Here is a 12,206-nt window from a genome sequence, read left to right as displayed (position 1 = left end):
TGCACCATGGCCAGGCTAGAGCTGCCAAGCGATGAATTGGGTCAAGTGGGGAAAAAGATGAGAATAAAAGCCACAAGGATTAGATGATCCTGTGGCAACACAGTCACGTGAGGGCGGTGATCCTGTGTAACACCTCCACAAGCTTTGGGATCCACTGTTTGGAAGGAACCCACAGGACTGGGGACTCGCACCTCTCTGAACAAGGCTGGCAAAGCTGCTCTCCTGCAGCAAGCTCAGACTTAATTGACACGTGTTAAATCTGTGTTTGGGCAATTATGTATTTATATTATGTCAGCAGTTGCCAAGACCCCAGACATCTGCTCGGTCATCATGCACGAGCCAGGCAATGCTGAGACATTTGACCCCAGAGCAAGATGCCGGGCATCTGCAAACACAGCTGACAGGCAGAATCGTGCCTCCCCCACCACAAACCGCACTGTCCTCCACTGCCATTACCTTCAGGAGATGGGCAGCAACCTGCTGCCCACAGTGGCATCCCCCTGCTCCAGAGATAATAAAGCAGCCTGAGCAGCAAACTACACTCTGGAAGCCAGACTCAGCTCCCCTGTGGCTCCAAAGACATTGTGCCATGGGTCAAAAATGAATCATGAGAAAGTTAGGCGGGGGGGGGGGAGGAAGCAAACCAAAGTTAAGAAGCCACCGAGTTCACAGGGAGAAGGCAGGGCCGTCCCCCAGGTCAGCCTTGAGTTAGGCAGCGACGGCAACTCACCGCCTCCCCAGCTCAGCTGCCAGCGTTGAGAGCAGCCGGGGTAGAGCCCAATCCGAGAGACCAAACCCTCCTTCCAGCTTGCTCCTTCCGTGCTTTGGCCCCAGCCCTTTTGGCACCATGAGAAATCAGGGAAGAAGAGCATGACCTCTGCTGTGTCCCCAGTGGGGGAGGGGGACAGGGGGACTGGACTGGGACAGGGCTCAGGCACCTCCTCCTCCAAGCCTGCCAGGATGCAAAAGCATCACGTCCTCCTCCCTGCTGCCCTGCTCCTGCCAGGCACAGCGGCATGCGGTCGTTTTGCAAGACCTGGGCAATTCCGGGCCATTTTAAACAAGGTTTCGCTCCTACCCTGTCGAGTGTCACCTCCCACCTGAATAAATAAGCTCAGGAATAAATTGCTGTGCCCTCACAGCACACAGCTTGGGAAGCCAAGAAATACCTTCACACAACGTCATTACCATGCAAATGAAGATCTCTCAACCTCTGGGTCAGGAGAGCAGTGATTCAGCCTTTTCAAAAACACCCTGTGCTTCTCCAGATGAAAGTGCAGCCCAGACACCGCCCATCTGCGAGATGCAAGAGCCAGCACAGACTGCAACCCCCAGCCACCCCTCGTCCCCTGGTTTGCTCTCCCTGCTCCCACAGGCCCAGGTGAGGATGTGGGATGAAAGCAGCAGCACCAGCCACGGATGCCGTGTGCCATCGCTAAGCCCACGCGCCACAGCATTGTCTTCTTGGCAGACCATGACCTGCCTGCTTAGTGCTCTGGGGATTTCTTTGCTTTCCTCAGCACCCATAGGTCCCTCCAGTCTCACCCGTTCTCCCCTCCAGAAGCCAGGTCCAACTGATGCCCTTAGCCATGCCAGGGCCCTGACTACACCTGCCCAGCCAAGCCAGGGCAGCAGCTCCGCAGTCCTGCAGCCTTTGGAGATGACAGAAGGCCAATGCTTTCCAGAGCGCTCTGGTTTCAGCCTGACTCCCTCACACTTCAACTCCCTCCCCCTGATGACAGCTGCTCGGTAGCACAAGCAGAAATGCCTACTTGTCACCAGCCAGCTGAAAACCATCCCCTGCTCCCAGGCAGAGCCACAGCTGCTGCTCCCTGAGACCCACCCCTGCCACCCGTCAGCCACCCACCCCAAAGCATCTCCAAAGTAGGTCAACAGGCAATGGTGATGGCCGCCTCGCTGCCTCCTTGGGAGGAGAGCCCGGTGGCAATGCTGCACCGCACCAGCACCATTGCTGGCTCTCAGGGTTACAGGCATGTCTTGGCAGGGAATGGCTTGCCAGTCCCCTCCCTGACCAGGGACAGCCACACCACCATGCAGCACCTTCATGCCAGTACAGCCACACCAGTCTGCAGGCTCACAGGGACCCCAAAGCTCAGCCCACACCCGGCCCAGAGCACAGGCTCCCACCAGCAGCTCCACTCAGAAGCAAAGGGCACAGCGAGGACAGACCCTCACACCAGGGTCCAGCAGCAAACCAGGCAGCCCCTGCACCAGAAACCGCACAGCCACCAGCAACCGTGCCCTGCATCACCCTCCGCTGGCTGCCCGCATCCTGCCTGCTGCTCCGGGAAAGAGCCCGGGGGGGTGTGGAAGTTCATTAAGGCTTCTTGCAAAACCAAAGCCTGCCCAGCTTGCCCTCTCTGTCACATCAGGCAGCCCTGTAAAGCCAGGAACATGCCTCTTCCAGGCAAACCAATACCTTTTAAAAGGCATGCTTGCTCTATCAGCAGTTTGGAGCACACTAGGAGTGAGGAGACAGGAGATTTATGGTACAACAGTACACCTGGGGTGTTCAGCTCGTCCAGCAAAGGTCCAGCAAGAAGCACTGGCTATAGGCAGAAATAATACAGGAGAGGGCAGGGGAGAAAGCAATTACATAACATTCAGCACACAACATCCTCCAGTGTGATGGCACATGGCAAACCAGCCCTGTGGATGCACTGAAGGGTTTAAACCACCACCCAGAGCATCTTCCCCATGCTCCAGCCCCCAGGCAGTCATCTACACAGCTCCTTCCTACGCTGCAGGATGTCATTTGATCCAAAGACTTTCCAAGTGCCTTATAAACACCTGGCCTTGGGAAGGTCATCAAGAAAAGGGACCCAAGGCCACAACTTACCCAGACAGGGTTGCAGCCGCCCTGAGGAACAGCCCTGAGCAGGGACACTTGAGCAGTGCAGCTACCAACACCTCCCTAAACCCTTCCGCACCACCCAGCCTTCCCATAGCAGCCTGACCGCCCCTGTCTTGACACAGCCACCACCTAAAGGAGGACTGAAGGCACCCAGGATCCATTGGCACAGCTGTCCCAGAGGGGAAACATGCTCCCCCAGCATTTCACAGCCAGCCCACCCTGCATCCACAGACCCCAGCCCAGCCAGAGGGCTGCACATGAGCCACAGGGTGCAGGAGCCTTGGGCTCCTCACTTTTTGCCCCGCTTCGGTTCAAAATGGCAGAACCAGGCAGGGAAGCAGCACTGAGGTGGAAGCCCCAGGCAAAAGGGTCAAGAGAGCTTCAAAACAGCTTCCTTCCCCAGGGTGAGGCTGTGGGTGATCTTGGGCAGAGGAACCCCAAATCAGGGTTCAGCAATGCCCAGAGACACCCTGGGGTGCCCTTCTGCCCCGGGACAGTGTGCTGCGGCCAGCAGGGCAGCAGGACCTCCCTCTGTGCTGCCCGGGGAGGATGCAGGCAGTGCCAGAGCAGACAGGCAGCGACACAGGCAGCGGTGCTGGGGATGGTACCCAGAAAGCTCCACCTCTGATGGTTGCTTAGCGACCAGCATCCCACAGGAGCAACCTCGCCCGCTTGTCCCTGCCAGCAGCGCCAGCTCTGCTGCAACGGCTCTGACAGCGGCGGTGAGACCAGAGCCTCCACCTGGTATCTGCCAGCTTCCCTCTTCCTGCTGCAGCCCCAAAGCCTGGCTGTGCCGGAGACGTGCTCGCTGCAGTCTGCCTCCGCACCCCATTGGCGCCCATGTCTCAGCTCCCAGCCGTGCCTCGGACCCAAGGCCTACAGGAAAGGGAGCAACGCTTTTAGATGAGACAGACCTCCCACGCCAAGTCCAGTTGCTGCCTCCAGAAGCTGATAAGTGCTGAATGGGGAAAGGAAAAAGACAAATGGAAACCACTTTGCGCTGCCTGAGCCCATCTCAGGCAGCCGACCCAGCTGACCGGGAACAAATCTCCAACAGCACCACACAACCTGCTTCCCCAGGGACACCAAAGCCCCTGAGCCCCTGCCATGCTCTGGTCAGCATCACCCTTCACAGCTTGGCTCCCTCCTAGCAAGTCCCCAAGCTGCAAAGGGCAAGTCACAAGTCTCAGCCTCGCTGTTGCTTCCCAACTGATAGGGGCCAATGTACCTGGGAAAATCCCTCCAAACACCTCAAAATTCCTTTGCAGGGAAGAAAATGCTACAAGTTCACAGGAAGAAAATCAGCAGATCAATAACTGAAACAGGCAGAAGCTGGAGCGCAAGGAAGAGAATTGTTCTTGCAAACGTCTTTTGGACACTGCCTCCAATTTATGCTGCTGTTCATCTCACTTCTCAGTGAAGATAGATTAGCAATTTCCTGCTCCTCTTTTCAGACAGCTATATTAAACATGGAGAATCAAGACCAGAAAATAGACCTTCTGGGGCTTCCTTAAACTATCCCCAGCACTGGTGTCTCTAACAGAGGTCTGACCTCTCACGGGTCACAGCTAGAGAGCAAACCAAGCTTTTCCTTCAGCTTGGCACCTGAAAATCTGATTAATCATCAGTGCTGCAAGAAACCAATGTGAGCATAAGCACATTGTCCCAAAGTCTCATTAAAAATGCTGAGAGGCTTCCACAAGCTTTCAACCCTGCAATAACAGCCTCCTTGCAGCTTGGCACTGGGTGCCAGCACAGCGGGAGGCAAAGGCCCCATGTACTGAAGTAGCCCAAGATACCTGCAGTTGGGTCTCCAGCAGCTACTCTCCCAAAAGTCCCCACCTTCCCTGCACCCCCACCCAGGGCCACGCTGGATGGCAGGGGAGATGCTGGGGATGCAAGGGAAATGCTACTGGCTGGCATGGCCTGGCACCCCACGCCCAGCTCGCTCACCAGCATCATCAAAACCAAAGGTTTTTCAGTGAAGCTGAGCAGAATATCTTAGAAGGGGTTTGGGGTTTTTTTCTTCCAAGATATGGGAAGGAGATACTTTATGCAACAGAATGACTACTACTATAGGTTTTTTAAAACAAAAAAAACCAAAACAACCCCACCTTTCTTCTTTGAATGCACAGAGGACTGGTCAAAGGCACCAGCACGACCAGAGCAGCAACCAGGAGCCACAGCAGGCTGCTCTGCTGTGGCCCATGCCATGCTCCCATGTGCATGCAGACACAGTGGCTTCTGCTAGAGACGGAGCCGCTGACACCTCTCCAAGCACTGCCTTGATCCGGACCTGACACTACACACGATGGCACCGCTGGGGATTTACTCCATTTGCTTTGTATAATTCCCAAATACAAAGCTTAAAATTCACTTATTTTTTTGCCTCTTCAACTGAAAGCTGAAGTCTGAGTTACCCCTCGGGTGCAGGCAGGTCTCCAGCAGTGACGGGCAGCAGCGCCCCGCTGCACGCAGGCAGCTGGGTGGGCGCAGGTCCACTCCCGCTGCCCGGAATCACATCTGCCCATGCTGTGCCCACACAGGAATCCAGCCCAGGTACAACACCAAGCCTGCCACTTAATTTTAACCCTTTCCATCCCTGGCACCACCCCTCCAATTTCACGTGACCAGATGCCAACCCTGCCAGAGGGGTGGCAGGAATCAGAGTCATTTAGATGATGGACATATATAAACCTGACAAACAGCTGTACAAACCCACGCCAGGGTCAAAGTTGGGAGAGATGCATGAAGACCCCCCAGCTCCCACTGCAGAACTGCTCCAGCCTGGCGTTCCCCCATCCAGCATCCTCCAGACCTCACCCCAGGGGGGGCCCACCAAGCCAGCCAGCCTCCTGGGCACGAGGCAGACATTTTCTCTAAGCAAATATTGCTGGTTTTCCCTTGCTCTCCCCAACCCTTCCATTTTACCTCATGGACAACCCTGAGCATTTGTTTCTCTCTCAGCTGTCTAATCTCTTTCCAGCTCCCAGATGATGAACACGTAGCATCTGCAGAAGCTCATCTAGCTTTGATGTGTCTCAAATTCTGCCCCCAGGCAGGTGACAGGTATTCAGGGAACTTGGACAATTAAATGACAACAGAAGGAACTGCTGGAGGAGAGGTTTTAAAAATACATACATAAATAAAAAAAAAGGGGGGGGGGGGAAAGCAAGCCTCTCCTCCCCACTGCACCCAAGGGGAGAGCCCCAAGGTGGGCAGAGCCCACGGTAATGACCAGTGCCTCCAGCTTTCATGCTCGGAGAGGAAAGTCCCAAACCAGGCACCCTGGCCACAAAACCCTGTTCCTGGCACAGGAGGGTGCGGCAGCCAGCCTGAACGCAGGAGGTAGGGACCCCATCGCTGCGGCCGAGCTGGCCCCACCACGGCAGAACTCAGGGGAGAAATGTGTCCACAAAGTCCTGGACACAAGTGGTTAGCGTAGGCGGCAGCACTCGCCTGCACGTGACTTGTGCCAAGCAGACCTGGGCACAGGCTGGCATGGCTCCTGCCCTCCCAGCTAAACCGGGACAGCCTCGGCCAGGACTGGGGATGCAAAGCCAGCAGCAGCTCCCAGGCAGATCCAGGTTCAGCCAGGTCCATCCCAGCCCGACTCCTCTGTCCCACACAGCCCAGCCTGGCATTGGGGCTGCCAGGCATGGAGCGGTGACACCACAGCTGCTGCAAGCAGGAGGCTCCAGTGCTCTCACCGCACTATGAGGGGAACAAGACAGAGATGGCTCTTATACCTGGCGGCTGTCCCCGGTGGGTTTTCCGCTTCCCACGGCGGCCTCCGGACGGTAGGCAGGACACCTGCCCTGCAGCTGGGAGGAAGGTGTGTGAGGGCAACAGCGCAGGCAGCTTCTGGAGATGCCCAGGGCTGGGTGTGCAGGAAGACAGCACGGTGGTCTTGCCTGGAAGAGGCATTGGATGGGTGACAGCCATGTGGGGACACAGGGAGGGCTGTAGCCCTGGCAGAGCATCAACACGCTGCACCACCCCTGGGCTGGCACAGCACCACGTGCCTCTGCTCACCTGTCCCTGGTCACTCCTCAGGGACCTGAAGGTAGCCCATGATGGGTGCCTTCTAGAAGACTTCCCAAGAGATGGGGCTTCCCGTCTCAGTCACCAGGTGGATGAGCTGAGCGGTGGCAAGGCCACCTGCCACCCCAGACAGCCTCCCACCCCTCACCAGCATCACCCCACTGGGGCCAGCACAAGGGACCCACTTAGAGATGGCTCTGGACCATAGGCCCCTGATCCATGCCAGAAGCACCCAAGTTCATCTGGCCCTCCCCAGCCTGCCCCAACTTCGGGACATCTGTCCAGGGCACTGGTGCGGCCACAGCAACAGCACCAGGGAGAGCTGTCACTGGTGGCAGCGAAGGGGTGGGATGGCAATCCGCCCGGCATGACCACAGCATCTGCCACATCTGAATGTCTCCGTCTCCCCGGCAACCTGGGTACCAGTGCCTTCTTACTTGCAGCTGAGCAGTCTTGTGCAGCAAAAGGCATGCTGAATCCGTAGCAGGATTATGGCAGCCCTCTCCTTTCCTTGCCCTCCTGCCTTTTCCATCCAAAATTCGTCATTAAAACATAATCTTGAGGTGAGGAACAAGAAGCATCATGCCAGGGTCACGGGGAGCAGCAGCGCTCCCGCTCACCCACCAACCACCACCGCCATGGGGCTTACTGGGTGCTGCTGGACTTTTGGCTGGAGGAAAGCAGGACCTGTGCAGCAGCCACATGTGGAGTGACAGACCACCTGAATGCTGGCTACCTCAAACGGCCTGGGCCATTGACTTGCCCATGGGAGCAGGGGGAGCATCCTCCAGGTGACACCAGTGGCAAGGAGACCCAACCTCACTCTCCAGCCAGCACGTTCGGTGGCCTCAGAGGCTCCAAAAGCCCCTCACTGCAGTGCAAAGCTCCCTCCGGTGCCCCACCAGCTTCCCCATCGCCCTACCAAGCACCCGTCTTCTCTGCAGGTGGGAAAGGACACAAGCCAAGACCTGAGTCCCAGGGCAGCACGTGGCTCCATGAAGAACCCAGAGGCCCCTGAGCAATGCCACAGCAGAGCAAATACCAGCCATGCTGAGGAGGCTCTCAGCAGGCTGCGACGCCGTACGCAGAGGCATGACAAGCACCCAGCCCCCACCAAAGCGGCATGCCCTGGGGAGGCAGGCGAGCCCTGGCACCCCAGACCTGCACCTTGGATGGGGCTGAGCCTGGCAAGCTGCAATGAGGGGAGCAGATCATGCCCCACCGAGCAGCTCTCAGCACCTGCTCTTGTAACTGCTGAGAATGGGAAGTGGCCCAAACACTGTTTAACCCCTTCAGCAACAGGGAAAAGAGCCAAAAATGGAAAATCAAAAGCCTCTGTCCCAGAATAAGGCGGAAAGCAGCAAGGGCTGTGGGGGAGCCAGGCTGGAAGAAGCCCAGAGAGGTGCCACTACCAGCACCCGTATGTTAGAAGGTGATGCCCCTGAGTATACCCATGCCAGGGCCAGGGGCTCTCCTGCACATGGTCCAGCCTCCGCATCCACCCTTGGGAGCGAGTCCTGAAAATCCCCACCCCACACTGCGCCTGCCTACAGCTTCGCATCCCTCGGGTCCTGCTGTGCCAAAACAGCTGCTGAACCGCCAGTCCCGGGTGGCAAGTCCTCCTCCACAGGGATCTGAGAACAGACAGCTCTTCCTTTCCACCAAGCCCCGGTGGGACCACCAGTTTAGCAAGGCAGGAGACCCCAGCCCTCCGCACCCTTGGCCAAAAACAGTAGTGAGGGTGGTACATCCCATGGGAACCGAGCTCTCCGCCATGCTGAGACCTGCCAAGGTCTTGGGTGAGCACACAGCCATCGGAAGAGCAAAGCCGCATCTTCCAAGGAAAGCCCCATCTTCTGCCACCTGAGCAGACAGCGCTGCTTGTCAAAGGTGGGGCAAGACCCCAGCCCCAGCACAGCTCTCACGCAGAGAAGCCGTCAATAGCCAGGCAGAAGCGGTCAGAGACAGGTGGGCATCCTAGCTCACCCCAGCTGTAAAACAGCACAGGGGAAGCCCAGCTCCTAACTGACGTGAGGCAGAAGAGGTTAAAAGTATCAGCCAAAGCAAGCCGGGCGTTTGGCCAGAAGCCAGCCTTCCCTAAGCTGAGTTTGAGGGACCTGGCAGCTCTCACCAGCCTTCACGGTGCACATTGCCACATACCGCAAACCTGTTTGCTCAGCCCTGGCCAAAGCAGCTGGGATGGCACTGAGGCAAGCTTCATCAACCAATATTATTATTATTATAATCATTGTTATAATTATAATTTTATTTTAATTATTAAACTGTTCTTATCTCAACCCACAAGTTTGGTTTTTTTGCTTTCGCTCTTCCGATTCTCTCCCCCATCCCACGGGGGTGGGGGGCGGTGAGTGAGCGGCTGCGTGGTGTTTAGTTGCCGACTGGGGCTGAACCACAACAGCATGTCTCACTGACAGACCCCAAATCAAGAGGAAAGTGCAGCAGCAGCCCCGAGCCAGGGCGGGGGAGCAGGCACAGCACTGCCCCAGCACCCACCACCGGCAGCACTGCCACCGAGCGAACACCCGCCCCGCAGCAGCGCTGCCAGCTCCCGCCGGCCGTGCCAGGGTCCCACCGCTGCACAGGGCGAAGGGTGGGGAGGAAAGAACAGCTTCATCTTCGTAGCTGCTCTGCAAAACAGACCAACAGCGTTTCCCAGGCAAAAGGTGATGCGTGCAGCATCCTGGGTCAATTCTTACAATAAGGAGCTAATCCTGGCCAGGGAGTTGGGGAGGGACCTCAGCAGCTGCTCTGTGCTCGTCTGTGCTTTGCAGCCATTAGAAAATGCCTGCAAGCAGAGTTACGGGGCTAAACCATCTCAGTGCCCCACGTGGAGAACGCAGAGGGCTCGGCCTGGGGGATGGGGCTGCCCTGCTGCCGAGATGGCTGTGCCCCACTTGCGCCTGCACCATTTTTTGGGTGAGGAAGGACCTGCCCAAGAGGTGCCACAGCCAAATGGAGCCGTCAGCCCAGGCAGGGAGCAGGCTCTCCTGGGAGACGCTGGGACCACAGCTGTCCCTCCCCTCCTACTCCAGCCCTCACAGAGGGCACCAGAGTGGAGCCTGGGGCTGTTCTGGTGCAGCAGAGGACGGGAGACAGAAGCAAAGGCTGTTATGGTAACCACTGCCGAACCCAGCTCGGCCAGCTGCAGATATGCTCCCTGGCTGACCACTGCAGAGCACCAGCAAGGCACCTCAGATACACACCAGAAGCAGGCAGGGGTGTTGCAAACCATGTGGAACCCACCAGGGAACACTCTTCCTCCACAGTGATGGTGGAGGGCAGCTCCCGTCCCCACTCCAGGTCACCTGCTGCCTCTATGGCAATCACCACACGCAGGCAAAAGCAAGCAGAGGAAGGCAGAGACCATGGGTTCAGATGTCTTGCGCTGGGATGTAGCAGCCAGGGGAGATCAGCTGCCATATGTGCAAGAAGAACACAGGACCAGACACCTGGAAACCACAAGGCCAGCCTGTAAGCAGTGTGTTGGAGGAGGAGAGGAGCTTGAGTAGGTGAAGAGCACATAAAGCAACGGAAGCCACTGAAGGGAGTCCAGCTCAGGCACAGGCTTGGCCCTGCCATCTCCCATCTTCTCTTTCCTTCCAAAGGAAGGCCCAAACTCTCTGCCTGTAGTTATCGTCCTCAGAAGTGCCCTGTTGGCTACAAAATGCCATGTTCCCCAAGGTAATGGTCATGTCTTGTGCACCACTTCTGAGAAGGATGGAGTAGTTAGTTGGAAGGGACCTACAACAATCCCCTAGTCCAACTGATGGATGACCACCTCCTTTGAGTGAGCACCCAAGGAGACAGTCTTTCCCCTTCACCCTGCCCACCAAATCCCAGCAGCAAGCCCTTCCATCCAGGAGGTAGGATATTACACCAGCTGTGAGGGAGCTGTAGAAATACAGAGAAATGAGAAGCTCATCACCAGCACGATCACTGTGCCACGATGGGAGCGTCACCAACCCTTCTGGAAGCAAGGGGATGCCTCCCTTGGCACAAAGCAGCAACTGGCCCGGGCTGTGCTGGCAAGGCTACGCTTGCCCGGACTTGCCAGGGAGCTGGGACCTGCAGGCGACCGCACACAGCTCGGTGAGACTGCCCAGAGCACACAGCCGTGATGCAGTTCTGCTGTGCAAATGCTTCCCCGAGTCCCCAGTGCTGGCTCACAAGATGCAATCAAAAAAAGGAAACATTAAACCAAAGACACCCAAGACCCGGGCCACCGACTCCCAGCTGCACCCAGGACACCGAGGCCACCAGCAAAAGCCAGGGGTTGGCTGGGTACCGGTGGTCACCGCCAAGGTGGTGTGTGTCCTTCTGCCCCCCGTGCCACCCAGCGTGGGGATCCCTGACAGGGACTCACACCCCCATGCAGGGGCAGAGCTTCCTGCCAGGCATCGCCCAGCAGCCGACGCTCCCACATGGGCGGTGGCAGCTTTCCTCCTGCAGAGACCAGAGCGGGAGTACACAGGCATCCCACCCCGTGCCACAGGGAAACTGAGCCTTGTGGCGATGCAGGATCACATGCAGTCCACCACTGAAGCTGGGCCTGCACCTCTGCCCTCACTGATTCCAAAACCGGTCTTCCAGCACCCAAACTCTTCAGCGTACAGAGACAAGATAGGAAACCCTGTCATTCTCCTTGCTTTCCCTACAGACACGCACCCCCGCGTGCAGGCGGAGCTGGCATCTTGCTGGACCCACAAAAGGCCCTCCTGAAGGGATGGTCTTGTAGCACTGCTGGCAAGAAACCCCTCTTAAAACGTAACGTGCTGCCCCGTTCAGAGCCAGAGTCAGCTCTAGCCCCAAGGAGCACACAGCAGCCGCCCTTCACAGCCCTCAGCAAGGGCGCGGATTCCCCGCCCGCGTCCAGGGCACCGTCTGCCTCTGCGCCCTTTGCCTTGTGTGGGTGCAGGCGCCCAGCCCCGGCGGGCAGCGGGGCTCTGCCGGTGCCGCGAGCCTCGCGGTGCATGCTGCCGTGTGCTCCTGTCACCCAGGACAGCGGGTGCAGCCACGGAGCTCCTTGTCCCCAGTTTGCAGATGATGACACCTTCCTCCCATCCTGGACCCACGCCGAGGGCAGCGCTGCTCCACTGCTCTCTGCCCAGGCTCACCTTGCAGGTCAGGGAGCAAAAGCAGAAGTGAGACCTTGTCCTCCCAGCTATCCCCGGCCACACACCGTCTGCAGGAAGCACGGACGCGACTTACGTCTGGTTTCATAGGGATGGCACCCTGCAAACACACTGTGTGCTCAGGCCCTGGAGTG

The 12,206-nt window shown here is 57.7% G+C and overlaps 1 protein-coding gene across 10 annotated transcripts in view; it reads right to left on the bottom strand.

The window, feature by feature from the left end:
* Positions 1–12,206, bottom strand: part of EPB41L1 (erythrocyte membrane protein band 4.1 like 1) — a 71,611-nt gene that overhangs the window by 49,279 nt on the left and 10,126 nt on the right. The window lies entirely within an intron of this gene.

Source organism: Phalacrocorax carbo, chromosome 14 (genome assembly GCF_963921805.1).
Source record: "Phalacrocorax carbo chromosome 14, bPhaCar2.1, whole genome shotgun sequence".
Classification (NCBI taxonomy): Eukaryota; Metazoa; Chordata; class Aves; order Suliformes; family Phalacrocoracidae; genus Phalacrocorax; species Phalacrocorax carbo.
This window is presented reverse-complemented; position numbering and strand designations above follow the sequence as displayed.